Below are 23,244 nucleotides of genomic sequence, written 5' to 3'. Positions count from 1 at the left end.
TGCCCTGACTTCATAGTTTATGCCTGACCGCCTCATAAACCTCCCTGTATTGTACTTTCACAGTTCCATTCTATAGTAATGTTCTATTTTGCCCTACTATCAAGCTACTTAAGCTTTATTGTCCCATCAGATATCATCCTACCTAAACTCATGTTAAGTGACATCTAACTTTGTGAGACTTAATATTTCCTAGTTAGTATACTTTTTATTTCTTCCAGAAATGAATTGGTATGGTTATCACTCAAGATAACCACAAAGCAGCTCCACCAGAGATCCCCTTAGCAGGGAACCCACACTGAACTGCTTACCCCACTACTATTAAAGTATTGACATGGAAGACCCTTGATGATCTGCCTGTAGCCTTGCCTTAATCTCATTCTGCTACCAGCCTTTGCTTCAGCCACACAATTTCCAACCAGTCCCCATAAAAGCCAATTTTAGATCTCATCACATTAGCCACTATTCCTGATGGTTGCAGTTCATTAGTCACCAAACATTTCATTTTTTTAATGTTTACTTTTTTTCAGTATTTTTTTTAACATTTTATTTATTCAGAGACACAGAGAGAGAGAGGCAGAGACACAGGCAGAGGGAGAAGGAGGCTCCATGCAGGGAGCCCGATGTGGGACTCGACCCCGGGGTCCCCGGGATCACGCCCTGAGCTGGAGGCGGCGCTAAACCCGCTGAGCCACCAGGGCTGCCCTTTTTTTCAAGATTTTGAGAGAATGTGCACATGTAAGCCAGGGAGGTGGGGAGCAAGGGGGGCAGAGGGAGACAGTTTTCAAGCAGACTCCCCGCTGAGTGCAGAGACCAACAGGACATAGGGCTCAGTCTCATGACCCCTGAGACCATGACTTGAGCCAAAACCAAGAGTTGGACTCTACCAACTGAGCCACCCAGACACCCCAGCTGTTCTTTATTTCTTGACAATCTTTTTCTCTTGGCTCGCTGTCACTCTGCAAAACTACTTACATGTTAATAATTGGCAATTTCAACATACACATGGATCAGTATTTTTCAAAGTATGGTCCCTGGACCACAGCAGCAGCAACATCACCAGGAAACTTAGAAATGAAAATCCTCAGAATCGGACCTAGAAATTCTGGGAGTAGGATCTAGCAATCTGTGGTTTCACTGGTTTTCCAGGTAATTCTGACACATGCTAAAGTTTGAAAACCATTGACAAATGATCCAACTAGCAAGCCTCTTGGTTCCTGTGAAAGTCCATTGATTAGGTCTTTGACCTTCCTTGGGCATTCATTCCCAAGTCATTACCAGTCTTTTCAGTCACTATAGTTTGAATTTCATGCATCCCTCTCTCTGATCACCTATTATCTTGCTAGGCCATTTCCTCTAATACATTAATTTTTTTAATATTTTATTTATTCATGAGAGACAGACAGAGAGAGGGGCAGAGACACAGGCAGAGGGAGAAGCAGGCTCCACGCAGGGAGCCCGACGTGGGACTCGATCCCGGGTCCCCAGGATCACGCCCTGAGCCGAAGGCAGCACTAAACCGCCAAGCCACCAGGGCTGCCCTAATACATTAATTTGGAGTCACTGTGACCATCAATAAATGGATGCTACCATCTTGTTCACCATTCTGACGTCCTCTTTTCCTTCCATTGTCAGTCACCACCACTCTTGTGAATATTTGCCAACAAGCCACATCCTTGGCTAGTCTGTGTGCTCTGCACTTGCACCCGTGTAGTGGAATGTAGCTGGAGAAAAGTAAGTTGGCCAGTCTCACTGCAATAATATAAATTCCTGATCGGAATCTTAACAGGGACACCTGGATGGTTCAGTTGGTTAAGCATCTGCCTTTGGCTCAGGTCATGATCCCGGAGTCCTGGGATGGAGCCCCGCATCACATTGCATCGCATTGCATTCGGTTCCCTGCTCAGCAGGGAGTCTGCTTCTCCTCCTTTTGCCTACCTCTCCCTCTCCCCTTGCTTGTGCTCTCTCCCTCTCTGAATAAATAAATAAAATCTTGAATAAATAAATAAAATCTTAAAAAAAAGAAAAACCTTAAGAAAGGGAGTGCCTGGGTGGCTCAGTTGGTTAAGCTTCTGTCCTCGTGCTCTCTCTCTCAAATAAAATCTTTAAAAGAATCCTTAAGAAAGCATTTAATACTACCTGACAAGCATACTTTATTTCTTTGACCCATGATTATTTCTGTCAACAGATGACCTTTCCTCCTACTTTATTAAGAAAGTTGAAGCAATTGGAGAATTTCCATTGACTCCCACAGCATCATCTACTCACTACTATCTGCACCCATGTATATATTTCCATCTTGCCTACTGAGTTGTTCATGCTCCTTTTTATGTTGTTTTTTGTTGTTTTAAGATTTTACTTTTAAGTAATTGCTATACCTCACATGGGGCTCAAACTCACAACTCCCAAGATGACAAATCATGCTCCGTGACTGAGCCAGCCCATCACTCCATTCATTCTCCTTTTTAAAACCATTCCCTCCATTCAATGTCTTTGTGCCATAATTTCTTTCCTTTCCTATGTCATTAATTTTCTTCCCTACTGTATTGTTCCTATGAGTGTATACACATGGTACTACCTAGTCTATCTGCTACTAAACCAGCTCCCTTTTGCAGCAAAACACCTCAAAAGAAACCAATATTGAGGGATCCCTGGGAGGCTCAGCGGTTTAATGCCTGCCTTCAGCCCACGGAGTGATCCTGGAGTCCTGGGATCAAATCCTACATCGGGCTCCCTGCCTGGAGCCTTCTCCCTCTGCCTATGTCTCTTCCTCTCTCTCTGTGTCTCTCATGAATAAATAAATAAAATCTTAAAAAAAAAAAAAAAAGAAACCAATATTGAGGGCACCTGGGTGATGGTCATCTAAGCATCCAACTCTTGGTTTCAGCTCAGGTTATGATCTCAGTGTTGTGGGATCAAGCCCCAAGCTGGGCTCCCCACTCAGTGCAGAGTCTGCTTAGGGTTCTCTCCCTCCCTCTCTGCCTCTTTCTTCTCTCTCTCCCAAATAAGTAAATAAAATCTTTAAAAATAAAAATAAATTATTTAATGTTTTAAAAGACTCCTCCTCTCCTTCTATCCCTCCCCTCTGCTCCCGTTGTCTCTCTCTCTCTCTCTCTCTCTCTCTCTCTGTCACAAATAAATAAATAAAATATGTTTTAAATGCAAGAGTCCATTCTCAATCCTCGTATTATTTGAACTTTTCAGCAGTATTTGACTCCCCTGAATATCTCTTCCTGCTTGATACATTTTATGATACACTTGACTTCCAGAGCTTTCCTGTGGCCTTCCTTCCTCCTTACTTTTTTTTTCCTTTTTTTTTCTTTTTTTTTTCCTGCTTCTTGGATTCCTGTTCTGGTTCCTTCTTTCTCTGTCTTCCTATCTTTGGAATATCAGAGATAAGGCTCAGTCTTTCCTCTATCTGTATTCATTCCATTGGTGATCTCATCCAGTCTTGTGGTTTTAAGTAACATCTATGCACTGATGACTCTGAAATTTATCTCTAGTTTCTACCTCTCCCTTGAACTCCAAACATATATGCAACTGCCCATTTGATACCTCCCCACAACCTTCACTCTAACAGACATCTCAGATTTAACAGGTCCAAAATTGAATTCTTGATTTTCTTCCCCACCCCCACCAGAAACCCATTCCACAGTTTTCTCCCTCTCGACTGTTGGCCAACTCCATCCTTCCAAGCTTGCCTGTCTGCAGTCTATTCTTCACACCGTCCAGAGCGATCCCATGAAAACATCAGTTGGACCAGGTCAGTCCTCTGCTCACAACTCTTCAGTGGCTTTCACCTTACTCAAATTCAGAGGTAAAATCCTTGCAGTGGACTGCAAGGCCCAACGAGATCTGGCTTTCTATTTTGTGTCTGGCCTCACTGTCCCGCACTCTTCCACTTTCTCCTGCTTCATGGATCGGTCTCCTTGCTCTACTTCAAACCTCCTGGCCTCAGCACCTGCTGGTCCCTAGGTTTGTAATGCTCCTCCCCAACATAGTGCCAGAGCTGGTCCCTCCCCTCATTAGGTGTTTTTATTGTGGGCTTCCCCAACCACACTAATCATAATTCCAAGAAACTTCTCTCCATAGACTTTTTTTCCTGCTTCCCCATCTCCAAATTCCCCAAAATCAACTTCTAATATATATTTGTTTGAGATTTTATTTACTTATGTGAGAAAGAGAGTGTGAGAGAGAGAGCATGAACAGAGGGAGAAGCAGATACCCCACTGAGCGGGAAGCCTGATATGGGGCTCCATCCAGGGACTCCTGGGATTCCAGGATCATGACCTGAGCCGAAGGCAGATGCTTAACCGACTGAGCCACCCAGGCACTCCAACTTCTAACATTCTGTATGATTTACTGATTTCTTATGTTTATTGCTTAATTATTTTACCTTACTAAAATAAATGTAAGGCCCCCAAAGGCAGAAATGTTTAAAAATCTGTTTTGTTCACTTACATAGTCCAAGTTCCAAGCACATAGAAGTCACTCAATACAGAGGTGATAAATAAACTGCCCTTTAATGATTCCATACCTTCATAAACAGCTGTTTCCTCTGCCTTCATCCTGGCTCTGTCTACCTGGCACATCCCTGTTTCACTTTGAAAAGTCTCTTCTTTTTTTTTTTTTTTTTTTTATTTATTTATGATAGTCACAGAGAGAGAGAGAGAGAGAGGCAGAGACACAGGCAGAGGGAGAAGCAGGCTCCATGCACCGGGAGCCCGATGTGGGATTCGATCCCGGGTCTCCAGGATCGCGCCCTGGGCCAAAGGCAGGCGCCAAACCGCTGCGCCACCCAGGGATCCCATGAAAAGTCTCTTCTGATTTTCTCAGACTGTTTCCTTTTGCCCTCCTGTTGGGCCTCTTCTAACACCTCTCATTGTACCCTAATGATACATTTACATTTGTTTATTTCCCTTACTGAACTGTAAGCTTTTTCAGGAAGGTACTCACCTTTGTAATCCTAGCCTATCACATTATCTATCTGGCTGGTATATAGTAGGTTTTCAAACAATGAAACAGCAAACTGTCCTTACTGTGTTTGGTACTAGGTTGATAAACAGCAGAGTCTGGTGGCAGTTTGCCACAGAGGGAGATGCAGGCCTGGGGGACTCATTTCCTGAAGGCCTGCAGGCTGAGACTGCTCCAGAGCTCATGCCAGCTGAGTCACTCCTGCATCTCAGCCTCTAACTCTGAAACAGAGATTGAGAGCCCTGATTAAAGGCCTTTCCTGGGCAAGGTGAGAGTGCAGGGCTGCCTTTGCATAAGGCCTAGGAGGGAGCAACGAGCTGGTGGGCAGCAGCAGATCTTTTAGAGGAGACCTAGCTTGAAATCTGAAAATCCCAGAAATCCCTTAGGAACTGACCGTCTTAACTCCCTCTTGGCTTTGCCAAGCCTGCATTTCGGGATTTATATCCTTAGTAGAACTGATAGAAGTACATCATATGCAGGCTTATTTATTTTTTAACATTTTATTTATTTGTTCATGAGAGACACAGAGAGAGAGGCAGAGATATAGGCAGAAGCAGACTCTCCACAGGGAGCCCGATGGGGTCTTGATCCCTGGATCCTGGAATCGCCCTGAGCCGAAGGCAGATGCTCAACCACTGAGCCACCTAGGCACCCCCATATGCAGATTTATAACCCCACACTTTTCCTCATTGGGCTTATACATGCAACCTATGCTATGGATGGAGTTTTTATAAGAATTATATGTTGAGCTGAGTGAAGTAAGTCAATCGGAGAAGGACAAACATTATATGTTCTCATTCATTTGGGGAATATAAATAATAGTGAAAGGGAATATAAGGGAAGGGAGAAGAAATGTGTGGGAAATATCAGAAAGGGAGACAGAACGTAAAGACTGCTAACTCTGGGAAACGAACTAGGGGTGGTGGAAGGGGAGAAGGGCGGGGGGTGGGAGTGAATGGGTGACGGGCACTGGGGGTTATTCTGTATGCTGGTAAATTGAACACCAATAAAAAATAAATTAAAAAAAAAAGAATTATATGTTGAATACTTACACAAAGTAAGACAGGTTATCTTCAGGGGCTCCAAGCTTCAATGCATTCCAGTGTTGTCAAATCCAAAAGCAATTAAAACACTGTTGTGCCGTTTTGAATTATAGCCTACTTGTTAAAATAGCTATTGTTGTCCCTAAGGACAGCCTGCATTTTTACCTTGATGTCATCTCATTCTGGGTCTCAAGGGGGTAGGGAACTTAATGGAACAAGTGAATAAATATAGTTCTGAGATAACAGTGAATTCTAAGGTGATGATAGGCAATTAGTTACCAATTTTAGTGACCTTCAGGTGGGTGGAGGAATGGAATGAAAGCCATGTAAGCCCAGGATTGGTTAAGCAAACAAACAAGTGATATCAGCCAAATAAATATTAAGTCAGCAGTGATGTTTTGATCATGACTGCTTTACCTTGGATCCTGTTAGGGTTTTGTCTGCCTTGAATATACTAGTAGAAAGAAGTATGCTTTTTTTTTTTTTTAAGATTTATTTATTTATTCATGAGAGACACACAGAGAGAGACAGCCCGAGACACGGGCAGAAGGAGAAGCAGGATCCTTGCAGGGAGCCTGATGCGGGACTCAATTCCAGATCCCAGGATCACGCCCTGAGCCGAAGGCAGACACTCAACTGTTGAGCCACCCAGGTGCCCCGGAAAGAAGTATGCTTTATTATGTGATACCCGTGTTACTATGACATGGGGGGAAACTATTTCCCACCTCACCCCAAGGCTCCAAATTTTACCCCCCACTGCACTGAGACTAAATACTGAAGCCAAATGGCCCTTGATTTGGAACCCTTGACTTTGTTTGCTCTACCATCACCGTCTGACTCTTCATCCCAAAAGAAAGCTGCCTGTAAAGACTCAATAATAAGCTCACAGAGTTATCAGTGCACAGAACACAAATCAGCGACAAAACCCATCTCTTATCTCTCTTAAGATGGTATCTATAGCTGCATGTTTTCCTTATTTGTCCATCTCTACTTTAGCAAAGACCTCTTGCAGGTTAACAGAAGCCACCCGTCTTAGATTTGAAACAAAATGTTACTCTCCTCACTTTGCAGGGCAAGATGAGATGAAGTGGAACCATTTGCCTGAGGTGAGTGAGTCAGGAGCAGAGAGGACTGGAATGCAGGACTTGATTCCTGGTTTCCTAACCCTAACCACATCCTCCCTACGCTGGAATATTTAAGTTGCTTATTGCACCGTGAGGGGCAGTGGTGGGGAAGGGGATGGTTTGCTTTTTATGTTTTTATTCAGAAACTTACTGACATCTGAATTGTAACCCACATGTGAGACACTCCAGTTAAACTCTAGCAGGAGTAGATGATAATTCCTAGTGTATAATTTGCATCAGAGCCCCAGACATGACAATATTTCCTGGGTTGTCAGCAGTGGAGTTGGCTAGGTGTGAATAGGGCTCAAAATAAAGAGAATAAGACTAGAGAGAGGCTAAAACCTAATCCTAAGCATCTTAAAAGTTAAATTAACCAGTGATCATCATTAATTATGCAGCCTCTATCCATAATGGTTCAAAATAATGGTTCTTAGTTTTTAAACTTGAAATCAGAAGCTCACATGACTTCACATATGAAAGACATTAATAAATGTAGCTTTTAGGGGTGCCTGGGTGGCTCAGTCAGTTGAGCTTCCGACTCTTGAAATTGAGACTCACGTAGGGCTCCGTGCTTAGTGAGGACTCAGCTTGAAATTTCCCCCCTCCCCAACTTGCAGGTGTGCAAGTATAGTGCACTCTCTCTTTCAAATAAATCTTTTTTAAAAATTAGGGCACCTGGGTGGCTCAGTAAGTTAAGCATCTGCCTTTGGCTCAGATCATGATCCCAGGGTCCTGGGATCAAGCTCCACATCAGGCTTCTTGCTCAGTTAGGAGCTTGCTTGTCCCTCCAACCTGAGGCCCCTACATGTAGCTTTTAATTCAGGCTTACATTTTGCATTAGAGATTATAAGATCTTTACCTTGTGCAATGATGGTTATATTCTCATGGGTTTTGGGGATTTGGGTTTTTTTACTTTAGTTATCTACCAAAAGAGTCTGGGAATAAACAACTAAACACAATGCATGCATTGTAATGAGATTCAAAAACATGTCAAAGCAACCTTACCCAACTGACCTTGAGAAAGATAACCTTTGGGAAATCTTCCAGGCCAGTCATGATTGCTGGAGAGACAATAACCAAATGCTCATTGACTCAAAGGACTTCTTCAACTGACAAGAAAATCAAGTCTTTCACTACTCACATCTTCACTTGTGGAAATTCATCTCAGAATTCAGGAACTGGTAGCATCTAGCTCCTCTGAGAATATTCTTCAATCAACAAGTTGTCCACCTAGCTAAAGGACAGCTTCCTGGAATTAAGACTGCAGAACCTAGGTTATAATTAACTCAGACTTCCTCCTCCTTTTGTACCTTGGCCATGACCTTAATCCTCACCTAGATTTTCCATCCCATCTACAGATAAAAATTTGTTCTAAATTAAATCAACTGAACTCTAGTCTTGTTAGCCTAAGATAAGTTAGCATTGGTGGCTGAAAGGAATCCTAAACCATTTTTAGACCATTTAGACTTTAAGCATGACTCAAAAGAATGCTAGACATCTCAGTGAGGGTATATTACTTTTTTTTCCCCCTCTAGCAAAAGAGAAAGAAAAGAAGAAAAGAAAAGAAAGAAAAGAAAAGAAAGAAAGAAGAAAGAAAGAAAGAAAGAAGAAAGAAAGAAAGAAAGAAGAAAGAAAGAAAGAAAGAAAGAAAGAAAGAAAGAAAGAAAGAAAGAAAGAAAGAAAGAAAGAAAATCACTTGGTAATGTTAGGTCTAGGGAATTTTTTCAAAGTAACTTGGAGGCAAACAGTGTCTCCAATTCTAGGAACTGCAGCACTGACAATACATAGAATGAAAAGGGGTGATAAAGTGGGAGGGGCTTTGGAATTTAGCAGGTTTCACCTGCATGGATTTCAACTCATATTTAAGTAATAATCATCAGGTCCATTGCTACTTATCTACAGAGCAAAGCCCTATCCTACATGATCTCCTTGGTTCTTACAACTTTGCAAGAGATAATGTTTACAGAACAGAGAATAGAATCAAGTGTTTTGCAGGTATGAAAGGTAAGATTCAAAAAACTTGTCACGAAGCTTCACACACATGCAAGCCTTCCAGAAAAGAGCTATATCTTAGCTACTACGTCAAGGAGAAAGTAGAAACTGTCCAGCATGGACACCTTCAATTTCTTATTCTTCACCTCAAACTGATCTGCTTCTAACTGTCCACTTCCTTCCTTTCTCTTGTCCTAGAAGGAAACATTTAGGACATTCTTTCTATCTTTTTTTTTTTTAAGATTTTATTTATTTATTCACGAGCAAGAGAGAGAGAGAGGGGCAGGGACACAGGCAGAGGGAGAAGCAGGCTCCATGCAGGGAGCCCGACATGGGACTCAATTCGGGGTCTCCAGGATCACACCCGGGCTGCCCACCGACTATCTTTTTATATTTGCTCTTGATTCTCTTCCTTTCTATTCTTCAGAGATCTCTCCCTATCCATTCCCCATTTTTTAAAAAAGATTTTATTTATTCATAAGAGACATCCTCCCAGATCCCAGGATCAGACTTGAGCCAAAGGCAGATGCTCAACCACTGAGCCACCCAGGCGTCCCAAGAAGGACGTTTTAAACAGGGAATAACAGGGACATCTGAGTGGCTCGGTGGTTTAGTGCCTGCCTTCGGCCCAGGGCGTGGTCTTGGAGTCCGGGGATTGAGTAGCACATCGGGCTCCCTGCATGGAGCCTGCTTCTCCCTCTGCCTGTGACTCTGCCTCTCTCTCTGTGTGTCTCTCATGAATGAATGAATGAATGAATGAATGAATGAAACCAGGGAATAACATACACCAAAATACGGCTATACAAAAAAATTCAAGCTCAATAAGGCAAGGACGCAAGGAATCTGAGGTGTGTTTGGAGGTAAGACATGAGGGAAATTTGGACCAAATAATGAAGGATCTTGAAGATGATAGGGAATTATTAAAATATTTTAAGTATTTGTTAAAATATGTTTTAATTTTCAGGTTAGGAAGTTCAGCCTTTGTAGCACAGGATGATTAGATTGGGAACTATTGCAGGAATCCTGAAGAAAAATGAGCAATTGTTATTGCATGGTGGTGCCATTAGAAGAGGTGATACAGGGGTACTTGTGTGGCTCAGTGGTTGAGTGTCTGCCTTCAGCTCAGGGTGTCTGCCTTCCCAGGACCCTGGGATCAAGTCACACATTGGACTCCACACAGGAAGCCTGCTTCTCCCTCTGCCTATGTCTCTGCCTCTCTCTCTGCATGTCTTTCAGGCATAAATAAATAAAATCTTGAAAAAAAAAAGGGTGATACAGAGAGAAGCAGACTGCAGTGTAAAGAGGAATTCAGTTTAAGGACACAGTAGTGAAAATGTATCTAAAATTAAAAAATTAAACTAACATTACACTGTATGTTAAGTGGAATTTAAATAAAAACTTAAAAATAAATAAATAAATAAAAATTAAAAGTGAGTAGTGCTGGAGATGTAAATTTGGAAGTCACAGACATGGCTGGGCATCTGGGGACTTGAGTATGAGGTGAGGTTGCTTGGGAAGAGTGGGTGAGTTCCATGGGGAAAAGCAGGCATTTTTCCATTGTTTATTACTATTTCCCAAGCACCCAGAACTGTACCTGGAATTTATTTATTTACTTTTTTAAAAAAATTATAAAGATTTTATTTATTTATTAATGACAGACACACAGAGAGAAACAGAGAACGACAGAGACACAGGCAGAGGGAAAAGCAGGCTCCATGCGGGGAGCCTGATGTGGGATTCGAACCCGGGTCTCCAGGATCATGCCCTGGGCCAAAGGCAGTGCCAAACCACTGAGCCACCCAGGCTGCCCTGTACCTGGAATTTAATAAGCAAGCAATAATTTGTTTGTTTTTAAGTATAGTTGACACACAATGTGACATAGTTTCAGGTGGATTCAGTAAGTATTTAAATAAATGAATGAAATACTGAAAAGAAAAGAGGGCTAAGAACATAACTGAGAGGGCCGCCTGGGTGGCTCTGTTGGTTAAGTGTCTGCCCTTGGCTCAGGTCATGATCCCTGAGTCCCAGGATTGAGTCCTGTATAGGGCTCTCTGTTCAGTGGGGAGCTTGCTTCTCCCTCTGCCCCTCCCCCATTTGTGCTTGCTCACTTGCTCTCTCTGTCAAATAAAAAAATTAAAATAAAAACTTAAAAAAAAGAAAACAACATAACTTTGAGAAACACCCACACTGAAGATGGATACGTGAAAAGAAGCCAGTGCAGGGGTTTGAGATAGAAAGTCTAGAGAAGTGAGGGGAAGGCAGGAAGGAAGGAGTGGGGGGTCAGGTACCAAGGCGGGAGAACTTCCAGAAGTTCAACAATACTGCAAAAAGACCAAGAACTACATAACAAAAAGATCTCCATTTGTTTTAGCAAACTGAAAGTCACTGGGGTTGTTTGTGTCAGCAGTTTCAATGAGGGTAGAAGGCAGATGACAGTGGTTTGAAGCACCTAGGGAAGATGGTACGGAACTGGAGGCTGTGAGTATAGATATTCTTTTCAGAAAGTTGGCTGCACTGTCATTAGATAATTTTTCTCATTTATTTTTTTTAAGATTTTATTTATTATGAGAAACACAGAGACCGAGGTAGAGACATAGGCAGAGGGAGAAGCAGGCTCCCTGAGGGGAGCCTGATGCAGGACTCAATCCCAGGACCGCAGGATCACGCCTTGAGCCAAAGACAGATGCTCAACCACTGAGCCACCCACGCGTCCCTCATTTATTTATTTTCTGACCTAGGCAGCCCTTGTAATCCGTCACTCTATAATGAATGTGTATGTGTGTGTGTGTATCTCCATATATATATATCCATCCAATTCACTTATTCATTTACTTATCCATTCATCCTCACTTCTTCTCTTTCTCTCAAGCCCTACACTATTTTTTATTTTTATTTATTTAATATTTTATTTATTTATTCATGAGAGACACAGATAGAGAAAAAGAGGCAGAGACACAGACAGAGGAGAAACAGGCTCCATGCAGGAAGCCCGACGTGGGACTCGATTCCGGGTCTCCAAGATCATGCCCTGGGCTGAAGGCAGACACCAAACTGCTGAGCCACCCAGGGATCCCCCCTACACTATTTTTTAGAATATTTTATTTATTTTTTCATGAGAGACACACAGAGAGGCAGAGACACAGGCAGAGGGAGAAGCAGGCTCTATGCAGGGAGCCTGATGTGGGACTCGATCCCAGGACTCCAGGATCACACCCTGAGCCAAAGGCAGATGCTCAACCACTGAGCCACCCAGGGGTCCCTCAAGCCCTACACTTAATACATCAGCAAATTCTCACTCGATCTCCATAATATATCCTGAATCTGACCATTTCTCATCATGCCCACACTACCAATCAAGGCCAAGATCCTATCATCTTGTCACCTGGACCACTGAAATAACTTCCAACAGATTTCCCTGCTTCAACCCTTGCTTCCCTCTTATCTATTCTCTTTTTTTTTTTTTTTAAGATTTTCTTTGTAAGTAACTTCAACACCCAATATGGAGTTTGAACTCACAACCCCAACAAGAGTCACATGCCCCATGGACTGAGCCAGCCAGGTGCTCCTCCCTCTTGTGTATTCTTCTACCACAGTCAGAGCCATCCTTCCAAATTCTTTTTTTTTTTTCATCCTTCCAAATTCTGAGTCATATTTTGTCAATCTTCTCTTTAGAAACCCCTCCAATGATCCGTCATCTCATTTCAAGTCCCTGTATAATCTGAAAATCCCCCCCTTTCCTTGGCTTCCCTCATGTCCAACACCCATACCCTTCAGCCACCTTTATATCAGCCACACTGGCCCCCTCATTGCTCCCTGAACACTCGCCACCACAGGCTGTTAACACTTGAGATTGGTATCTAACCACTCTTTCCTCAGACATCATCAGTTCTTCAGCACTCTGTTCAAATATCCAAAGGTCTTGGGGCCCTTGGGTGGCTCAGTGGTTGAGCATCTGCCTTTGGCTCAGGTCTTGATCCCGGGGTCCTGGGATCAAGTCCCACCTTAGGCTCCCAGCTCAACGGGGAGCCTGCTTCTCCCTCTGCCTATGTCTCTGCCTCTCTGTGTGTCTCTCATGAATAAATAAATAAAATCTTTAAAAAATAGGGAAGCCTGGGTGGCTTAGTGGTTGAGCCCCTGCCTTTGACCCAGCGCATGATCCTGGACTCACGGGATCAAGTCCCACATCAGGCTCCCTGCATGGAGCCTGCTTCTCCCTCTGCCTATGTCTCTGCCTCTCTCTCTCTCTATCTCTCATAAATAAATAAAATCTTTTTAAAAATATATATATCCAAAGGGCTTCCCTGGCCATCTTTATAAATGATCACACCTCGGTCTCTCCCAGCTCTATCTTCTCTTTGTCCTGCTCAATGGCACTTGTCACCAACAGACCTATTCTAGTAATTTATTTATTGTCTGTTTCCCTTCACTAGGCTGTGAACACCTACAAAGTACGCCTTTTGAGAGCACCTCCTCTGGAAAAGCGGAAAGAAAGATAACCAAGAAAATTATCCCTGCCCTTGAGGAACCCACACTTCAGTGAGTCATATCACCTAACAAGTAATTAGAATGGAAATGCTCAAAGCAGTTGGATCCAAGAGTCTGAGGCCCCAGGGAACAGTGCGGTTTGGGGCAGTCTTCAGCCTGGGTAGTAGTTAAAACCATGAGTTCATTCAAAGAGAATGTAAGAAATGAAAAATGCTCAGGAGACACCGGTGTTTAAGGGGTGAAGGTCAGAGAAAGGAGGCCAAGAAGGAACAGTAATAATCAACGACGTGCGGAAGAGCTGGAAGAGTGAGCCACTGACGTCATCGCTACTAGAGCCTGTATGGAATACTACTAATAGTCAAGCAAGGATCATTCCTCATAATTCGCTAGTGTCACCTACTGTTCTGAGCCTGTTTCATATATTCATACATTAAACCCGGGGAGTGAGGCACCAGTATGGCCCTACCTTACACAGAAAACTCTGTGAAATTCACCTACCCAAGTGCACACATCTACTAAAAAATAAAGATTAGAACCCAAGCAGCCCCCCCCTTTTAAAAGATTTTATTTAAAAAAAATAAAAAATAAAAGATTTTATTTATTTATTCATCACACACACACACACACACACACACACACACACACACACAGAGGTAGAGACACAGAGGGAGAAGCAGGCTCCCTGTAGGAAGCTTCATGCGGGACTTGATCCCAGGACCCTGGGATCATGACTTGAGCCAAAGGCAGATGCTCAACCACTGAGTCACCCAAGTCTCAAGCAGCCCTCTTAACCACTATGTTGTTATCCATCATTCTATACTATGCTACCTCTCTATTTTTTCCGTGTTTTATTGAGTACCTACTAAGGGTCAGGATGTAGAATAGTAAGGTGGATAAGGTCCCTCTCTTCCTGGAGCTCATATCCTTGAGGGGGAGACTGACCCTGAACAAATCAGCTGATGCATGATAGACAATGCACCTTGGGGTGCCTACCTGGCTCAGTCGGTGGAGCACATGACTCTCAATCTCAGAGTCATGAGTTCAAGGCCCAAGTTGGGCATGGCGCCTACTTAAAAACAAACAAACAAACAAAAAAACAGGGGCGCCTGGGTAGCTCAATGGTTGAGCATCTGCCTTTGGCTCAGGGCGTGATCCCAGGGTCCTGGGACCGATCCTCTCATCAGGCTCCCTGCAGGGAGCCTGCTTCTCTATCTGCCTATGTCTCTGCCTCTCTCTCTCTGTATCTCTCATGAATAAAAAAATAAAATCTTAAAAAATAAAATAAAATTACATAACTAAAAATCAAAGCAGACAATAAGTGCCATGAAGAAAAATGAAGTAGGGTAGGGTTTCATGAATGGTACCTGGTTGCCTCTCTGAGGAGGTGACACAGAAGTAAAAATCTGAAGGAAGTGAGAGAGTGAGCCAAGAGGATATCTGGGGGAAGAACATTCCAGGCAGAGGGAACAGCAAGTGCAAAAGCCTTAAGGTGTGAGTGTGCCCCGGTGTGTTCCAGGAACTGCAAGGAGGTCATTGCAGTGGAAGGACAGTGAGTTACAGAGAGAAAGGTGATAAGGTCAGAAAGATACAGAAAGGTTTCCAGGATATATTGCTAAGTGAATAAGATGAAGGGATCAGGCATATTAGCTTGTATGTTATCACATTGAGTAAAGAAATGTGTGTGTATCCATATGTAAAGATATATACATTATATATGTATATGTATAATATATATGTACATATTATATATATAATATGTACATATATCTGTGCTTCTGTATATTCTGAAATATTAGACAACAAACTTAACAGTGATTACCTTTTAAAGGAGGGGACATTCAGATTTTTAATTTTATGTTGTTCCATACTACTTGAAAATTTTCACCTTACATACATTACTTTTACTTATTTATTTTTAAAGATTTTATTTATTTGAGAGAGAGCACAAGCAGGGGGGAGAGGGAGAAGCAGACTCCCTACTGAGCAGGGAGACCGATGTAGGGCTCGATTCCAGGACCCCGGGTTCATGACCTGAGCTGAAGGCAGATGCTTAACTGACTGAGCCACCCAAGGCACCCCCATACATTATTTTTCTAATAATCAAAAAGTAGCTTAAAAAACAACCACCAGGACAAAAAACACCTCTTCACCAGCTGGGCTCTGCTAAAGTCTTTCTCTTTCCCTTTTCAGCCAAGCCCCTCTGGAGAGTGGCCTCCACTTGCTTCTCCTTGTCCTTTTCATTTCCTCCTTGACCCAATACAATCTGACCTCACACTTAACCTTTGCCCCCCACTACTGCTCTTGCAGGGATCGCCTGTGACTTCCCTAGGACTACCAGGGACACTCTGCAGTCCTTTTGCTCTCAGCTGTGTTGGACATTTTTTACAGCTCTTCTGTTTCAAAGGCTTTCTCCTTTGGCTTCCCTCCTGCCCGTTTTGGTCACGGAGCCTTCTTCCTCCGCTTGCTTTCATTGGCTACTTTTTATCAGCCCATCCAATAGACCTGGGTTTCTTTGGGTTCTACCCCCCTCCCTTTTTTAAGATTTATTTATTTATTCATGAGAGCCACAGACTGAGAGGGAGAGGCAGAGACATAGGCAGAGGGAGAAGCAGGTTCCTCGCAGGGAGCCCGATTCGGGACTCGGATCCCAGGACCTAAACCAAAGGCAGACGCTCAACCACTGAGCCACCCAGGTACCCCCAGGCCCAAGCTTTCAGTGGCCCTTTCTGATCTTCCAAGTCCTAGATCTAGATTTTCAGCCTGTTCTTGAGCTTCCAGGCTGATATATCCAGCTGCCTATTAAACAGCTCCACCTGCAGCTCTCCCAGGCATCTCAAATTTGGCTGTTCCAAAACCAAGCTCATCATCTCTGAACAAAATCATCTTTCTCCTGTTGTTCTTATCTTAGTTGGCAGTGTCAGCATCTGCTTGATTGACCCTAGCCAGCAACCTGAGGAAAGCCCCTCTTCTTCACCCTCCATATCTAAATGGACACTAAAAGTCCTTCTATCTGCTAAATATCTTTGGAATCTGTCCTTATTCCTACATCTCCACTGCCCCTGCACCCATACCTGGACTACTGCATGTGGCTATATGAGTCTGAAGTCCTGGGAAGGGGCACCTGGGTGGGTCAGTAGTTGAGCGTCTGCCTTTGGCTCAGGTTGTGATCCCAGGGTCCTGGGACTGAGTCCTGCATTGGGCTCCCCGCAGGGAGCCTGCTTCTCCCTCTGCCTATGTCTCTGCCTTTCTCTATGTCTTGAATAAATGAATGGATGAATGAATGAATGAATATTTAAAAAAAAATAAAAAATAAAGTCCTGGGAAGGAGCACCTGGGTGGCTCAGCTGGTTGGGCTTCCAACTCTTTTTTTTTTTTAAGATTTTATTTATTTATTCACGAGAGACACAGAGAGAGAGAGAGAAGCAGAGACACAGGCAGAGGGAGAAGCAGGCCCCACGCAGGAGCCCGATGTGGGACTTGATCCCGGGACCTCAGGATCATGCCCTGGGCCAAAGGCAGGTGCTAAACTGCTGAGCCACCCAGGGATCCCGGCCAACTCTTTTTTTTAAAGATTTCATTTATTTATTCATGAGAGACACAGAGACAAAGGCAGAGACACAGGCAGAGGGAGAAGAAGTAGGGTCCATGTGGGGAGCCCAATTCAGGACTTGATCCCAGGACCCTGGGATCACGACCTGAGCCAAAGGCAGACGCTCAACCACTGAGCCACCCAGGCAGCCTGATGGCCAACTCTTGATTTTGTTTCAGCTCGTGATCTCAGGGTGGTGGGATTGTGCCCCAGGTTGAGCCCTATGCAGAGTTACACACACTTAGTGGGGAGTCTATTTGGGCTTCTCTCTCTCTTTCTCCTCCCTTTTCTCCTCCCCTCATTTGTGCACACGCTCATTCTCTCTCTCTCTGATAAATAAAATCTTAAAAAAGAAAAAAGGACTGCAGTTTAGAGGACCTAGGAAGAGAGGGAAAGGAAATGCTTTATTTTTATTTATTTATTTATTTTTTTTAGGAAATGCTTTAATATCACATTTGCTTCAAGCTTCTACAAGATGAAATCATAATAATCAAATAATAATTCTTCCTGTCATTTTTCTGTCTTTGAGAGATATGAATTTTGGTCATGGGTACAATTATGTATTATGTATGTATGTATTGAGAGAAAGGGAGAACCTGTACAGGGGGCAGGGAAGGGCAGAGGAAGAGGGAGAGAGAGAATCTTAAGCAGGCTCTGAGCCCAGCATGGAGCCCTGTGAGGGGCTAGATCTCACAACCCTGAGATCATGACCTGAGTGGAAATGAAGAGTCAGAGGCTTCACAGACTGAGCAACCATCATCAGTAGAATTTCAAAGGGAGACAATTAAACTGATTTTATAAATTTTTTTAAAACAAATAAATTGCCCAGTACATGCTGCCAAAATCTTCTGATAAAACAAGACCCTTTGGGTATGAATCCCAAGGTCTGAGAGTTCAGCTGGAAAGGGTCATTTATTCTGCAAACATTAATTGGGCTGATACAGACACTGCTGAACACAAGGGGATACAACGAAAGGTAACACATGATTCCAGTTCTCAAAGAACTCATGGCCTCAAAATCATCTAGCCCTTGCCTTTGGCCAGGACTACAGAAAGCCAACTGTCCACACCAGGGTCAGTATTTACAGTCCTTTTAGTCCTAGGCATCGCTATACCTAATTCTTTTGGAGCTCAGAAATGGGTTCAGGGCAGTAGCAAAATGTAACCATCACTTCCTTATAAAAGGGTGCCTGCATAGAAAGGTAATGGACTTGGGCCTTCCTTCCCCAGAAGATAGTAGCATCTAAAGATTCTGAACCATGGTGGGGGCTTGGATGGCTCAGTTCGTTGAGTGCATGGCTTTTGATTTCAGCCCAGGTCCTGATCTCAGGTTGTGGGATGCAGCCCCTCCATCAGCTCTATGCTCAGCAGGGAGTCTGCTTCTCTCCTTTTGCCCCCTACCTTCCCCATTCCCCACTCTCTCAAAATAAATTAAAAAATAAAAAAATGTTTTTAAATTATTAAAATGATTATTATTTTTAGATTTTATTTATTTATTCATGAGAGACACACAGAGAGAGGCAGAGACATAGGAAGAGGGAGAAGCAGGCTCCCTGTAGGGAGCCTGATGCGGTACTCCATCCTGAGACCCCGGGATCATGTCCTGAGCCAAAGGCAGATGCTCAACCACTGAGCCACCCAGCCATCCCCAAAATTACTAAGATTCTGAACTGTCTTCTGTTGAGTGATGATCACGCCATCCAATGGGCAAGTTTAAATGACTCAGGCACTGTTCTTTTCTTAGTTTGATGACTTTAAGGACTACTAATGCAATGTTTTCCATTGGCGGCCTGTTTGGAGAAAGGACATTGCTGATTTGAGAGAGGGCATCCTCACTAATGCCTAGGGAAATCCCTAAGGGTAGAATGTGTCTACCTGAATGAGAGAGATGACACTTTACTTAGATTATGTAATTCTTTTTTTTTTTAAGATTTTATTTATCCATTCATGAGAGACAGAGAGAGAGAGAGAGAGAGGCAGAGACACAGGCAGAGAGATAAGCAGGTCCCACACAGGAAGTCCAATGCAGGACTCCATCCCGGAATCCCAGGATCATCCCCCGAGCCAAAGGCAAATGCTCAACCCCTGAGCCACCTAGGCATCCCTAGATTATGTAATTCAATCTTCAAAATAGTCTTGTGAAGTTGCTATTAATATATTTATTTTTGTAAATTAGGAAACAGGTGTAATGAGCCTAGGTGCCTGATTCAAGATCACATAGCTGCAATTCCTAGACCTGCAATTCAAGCCAATTTGTGACTCTCTGAGCCCACGTTAGTTCCACCATGATACTGGCTTGCAATGAAAAGTATTCTAGAGAGAGGAAAAGGGAATGAACATCTAGAGGTCCATTCAAACAGAAGTAATTCATAAGCTTGCAAAAAGGGGCATAATTTGGGGTTCCTGTCTTTTTTTTTTTTTAAGATTTTATTTATTTATTCATGAGAGACACAGAGAGAGAGGCAGAGACATAGGCAGAGGGAGAAGCAGGCTCCACGTAGGGAGCCTGATGCAGGACTCGATTCTGGGACGCCAGGATCATGCCCTGAGCCAAAGGCAGACACTTTCATCACTAAGCCACAAGTCCCTAGGGGTTCCTGTCTTAAATTTTCCCTTTGTCATTTGGAAGAAATGTCAAATATGGGCATTTCCTTTAGGTTGGCAAAGATCAAGAAGTTAAAAATTCTTTCTGGAAGGGTGGAGTAAAGAGGCACTTTAAACATTGTCAGCGGGAGTTACGAATATAATCTTTTTAATTTTTTTAAAGATTTTATTCACTCATTCATGAGAGACAGAACGAGAGAGAGAGAGAGAGAGAGAGGCAGAGACACAGAAGGAGAAGCAGGCCCCACACAGGAGCCCGATGTGGGACTCAATCCCGGGTCTCCAGGGTCACGCCCTGGGCAGAAGGTGGCACTAAACTGCTGAGCCACCCAGATTGCCCTATCAACTTTTTAAAAAAACATTTTATTTATTAATTTGACAGAGAGAGCACACAAGCAAGGAGAGCAGCAGGCAAAGGGAGAGAGAGAAGCAGGTTCCCCACAGAGAAGGAAGCCCAGTGTGGGGCTTGATCCCAGGACTCTGATATCATGATGGAAGCCAAAGGCAGAGGCTTAATGGACTGAGCCACCCAGGCTCCCCTAAATTAGTATAATCTTTATGAGGGACAACTTGACAACATTTATCAAAATTACAAATGTACATATCTTTCTAAAAAAAGAGGGCAGCCCTGGTGGCTCAGCCGTTTAGTGCCACCTTCAACCCGGGGTGTGATCCTGGAGACCTGGGATCGAGTCCCGTTTCGGGCTCCCTGCCTGGAGCCTGCTTCTCCCTCTGCCTCTCTCGGTCTCTCATGAATAAATAAAATCTTAAAAAAAAAAAGATTATTTATTTATTTTTATAGAGAGAGGGAGAGAGAGATCCCATGAGCAGGAGGGGCAGAGGAAGAGGATGAGAAGTGTGGAGCCCAATGGGCTTACTCTCAGAACCCGGAGATCATAACCTGAGCCAAAGTCAAGTGTCAGATGCTTAATAGACTGCGCCATACAGGCACCCTGAAATGTATGTACCTTTTGACTCAGTAATTCCACTTCTAGAAATTTATACTACAGAGATTTTGCACATTTGCAAAATTACAAATGGTCAGAGTAATCCACTGCGAAATTGTTTGAAATCACAAAAGTTTGGAAACAAGTGGCCACCTCTGAGGAAGAGGTGAAATAAATTATGTGCATAAACAACTATTCCATGAGGCCCTAAGAATGAGGAAGAGCTATCTACTAATAGGAGTTATTTCTGAGATATAGATTTCCAAGCAAGATCCAGGAAGCGTGGTCGATCCTGTCTCATTTATGAGACAACTTCTTTTTTTTTTTTAATTTTATTTATTTATGATAGTCATCACAGAGAGAGAGAGAGAGGCAGAGACATAGGCAGAGGGAGAAGCAGACTCCATACAGGGAGCCTGACGTGGGATTCAATCCCGGGTCTCCAGGATCGCGCCCTGGGCCAAAGGCAGGCACCCAACCACTGCGCCACCCAGGGATCCCAAGACAACTTCTATACGCACTTGCTTGTCTAGGCACAAACTATCCCTGGGAGACTGTATGAGACACTGATAACATTAGTTGCTCCTAAGAAAAGGTGAGATGATGACTGGGAGGGGGGAGTTCAGAACAAGAGTGGAGTGAAGACTAATTCTTTTAATTTTTTTTTACATATTTTATTTATTTATTCATGAGAGAGAGAGAGAGAGCGAGAGAGAGAGAGAGAGAGAGAGAGGCAGAGACAGAGGGAGAAGCAGGCTCCATGCAGGGAGCCCAATGTGGGACTGGATCCTGGGACTCCAGGACCACGCCCTGGGCTGAAGGCAGGCTCCAAACCACTGAGCCACCCAGGGATCCCGTTTTTTTTTTTGTTTGTTTGTTTTGTTTTGTTTTGTTTGAGAGAGAAAGCCATGAGCTGGAGGAAGGACGGGGGGAGGGGGAGGGGAGGAGGATCTTAAGCAGGCTCCACGTTAGCACAGAGTTTGTTGTGGGTCACGATCCCACAACCCTGAGATCATGACCTGAGCCAAAATCAAGAGTGGGACTCTTACCCATCACTTAACCGACTGAGCCACCCAGGGACTCCTAATTCCTTTAAACTCTTAACCATATGAATATTTTAGGTATTCAAGAAAAATAAATTGAATTAAAATGTAAAAAATAAAGCACATGCATTTTTAGGGCATTCACATTGTTGTACAGCTGTCACCACCATCCACCCCCATAACTCTTCATCTTGGAATTCTGAGACTCTATACCTATTAAGCGATAACTCCCCATCTTCCTCTCACCCTGGCCCCTGGAAACCACCATACTTTCTGTCTTTATGATTTTGATTACTCTAAGTAACTCACATAAGTGAAATCATACATTATTTGTCTTTCTGTGACTGGCTTATTTTACTTAGCGTGTCGTGTCTACGATTCATCCGTGTTATAGCACGGTGCAGAATTTCCTTCCTTTTTTCTCTCTTCCTTTTTAAGGCTTAATATTCCAATAAATGAATATACCACATTTTGGTAACCCGTTCATCAGTTGATGGACACATGAATTGTTTTGGCTACTGTGAAGAATGCGGCGATGAACAAGGGTCTGCAAAACTCTCTTTGAGAGCCTTCTTTCAATCCTTTTGGATATATATCCAGAAGTGGAATTGCTGGATCACATGGTAATTCTATTTTTAATTTTCTGAGGAACCATCATAATGTTTCATTACTATTTTTTTAAATTTTTATTTATTTATGATAGAGAGAGAGAGAGAGAGGCAGAGACACAGGCAGAGGGAGAAGCAGGCTCCATGCACCGGGAGCCCGACGTGGGATTCGATCCCGGGTCTCCAGGATCGCGCCCTGGGCCAAAGGCAGGCGCCAAACCGCTGCACCACCCAGGGATCCCTCATTACTATTTTTTTTAAGATTTTATTTATTTATACACAAAGAGAGGCAGAGACACAGGCAGAGGGAGAAGCAGGTTCCATGCAGGGAGCCCGATGTGGGACTCAATCCCAGGACTCCAGGATCATGCCCTGGGCTGAAGGCAGACGCTCAACCAACGAGCCACCCAGGCATCCCTCATTACTATTTTCCACCACAGTGGTACCGTTTTACATTCCCACCAGCAAGGGTTCCAATTTCTCTACATCCTCACCCGCATTTGTTTTGCTTTTTTGTGTGCGTTTTTTTTTATTTCTTTGTTTATAGTAGCCATCCTAATGGGTGTGAGGTAGCGTAGTATGTCTTTGGGGATCAGCAATATGGTTAGTGGATATTGGTGTCAGACTCCCATGGCTTTGAATGATGCTACTTACTAGCTGTGTGACCTTGAACATTATTCTGGGCCTGTTTCCCCATTTGTAAAATCGAGACTTAATCTCAGAGGGTTGGCGAGAACTGAATGCACATAAAACACTCAGGTCACGGAAAGCACCCTACAAATGTAAGTTATTATTATTTCTGCCTTCAAAGCTCCAAAAATAAACCAAACTCTGATTT

General features: G+C 43.4%; 2 long non-coding RNA genes across 3 annotated transcripts in view; one reads left to right on the top strand and one right to left on the bottom strand.

The window, feature by feature from the left end:
• Positions 1–6,161, bottom strand: part of LOC125755091 (uncharacterized) — a 13,660-nt gene extending 7,499 nt beyond the window's left edge. Inside the window, exon 1 of the long non-coding RNA XR_007410640.1 lies at positions 6,024–6,161. This is a non-coding gene — a long non-coding RNA (uncharacterized LOC125755091). The remainder of the gene's footprint in view (positions 1–6,023) is intronic.
• Positions 5,944–23,244, top strand: LOC112671244 (uncharacterized). Of its 2 annotated transcripts, XR_007410638.1 has the most exons (3): positions 5,944–6,681; positions 7,086–7,120; positions 13,561–23,244. It is a non-coding gene; the product is annotated as an uncharacterized LOC112671244 (long non-coding RNA). The 2 variants fall into 2 exon arrangements; XR_007410639.1 differs by lacking the exons at positions 5,944–6,681; positions 7,086–7,120 and adding an exon at positions 9,440–9,990.

This window comes from Canis lupus, chromosome 5 (genome assembly GCF_003254725.2).
Source record: "Canis lupus dingo isolate Sandy chromosome 5, ASM325472v2, whole genome shotgun sequence".
Taxonomy (NCBI): domain Eukaryota; kingdom Metazoa; phylum Chordata; class Mammalia; order Carnivora; family Canidae; genus Canis; species Canis lupus.
Note: the sequence above shows the minus strand (reverse complement) of the source record. Positions and strands in the feature narration are given on the sequence as shown.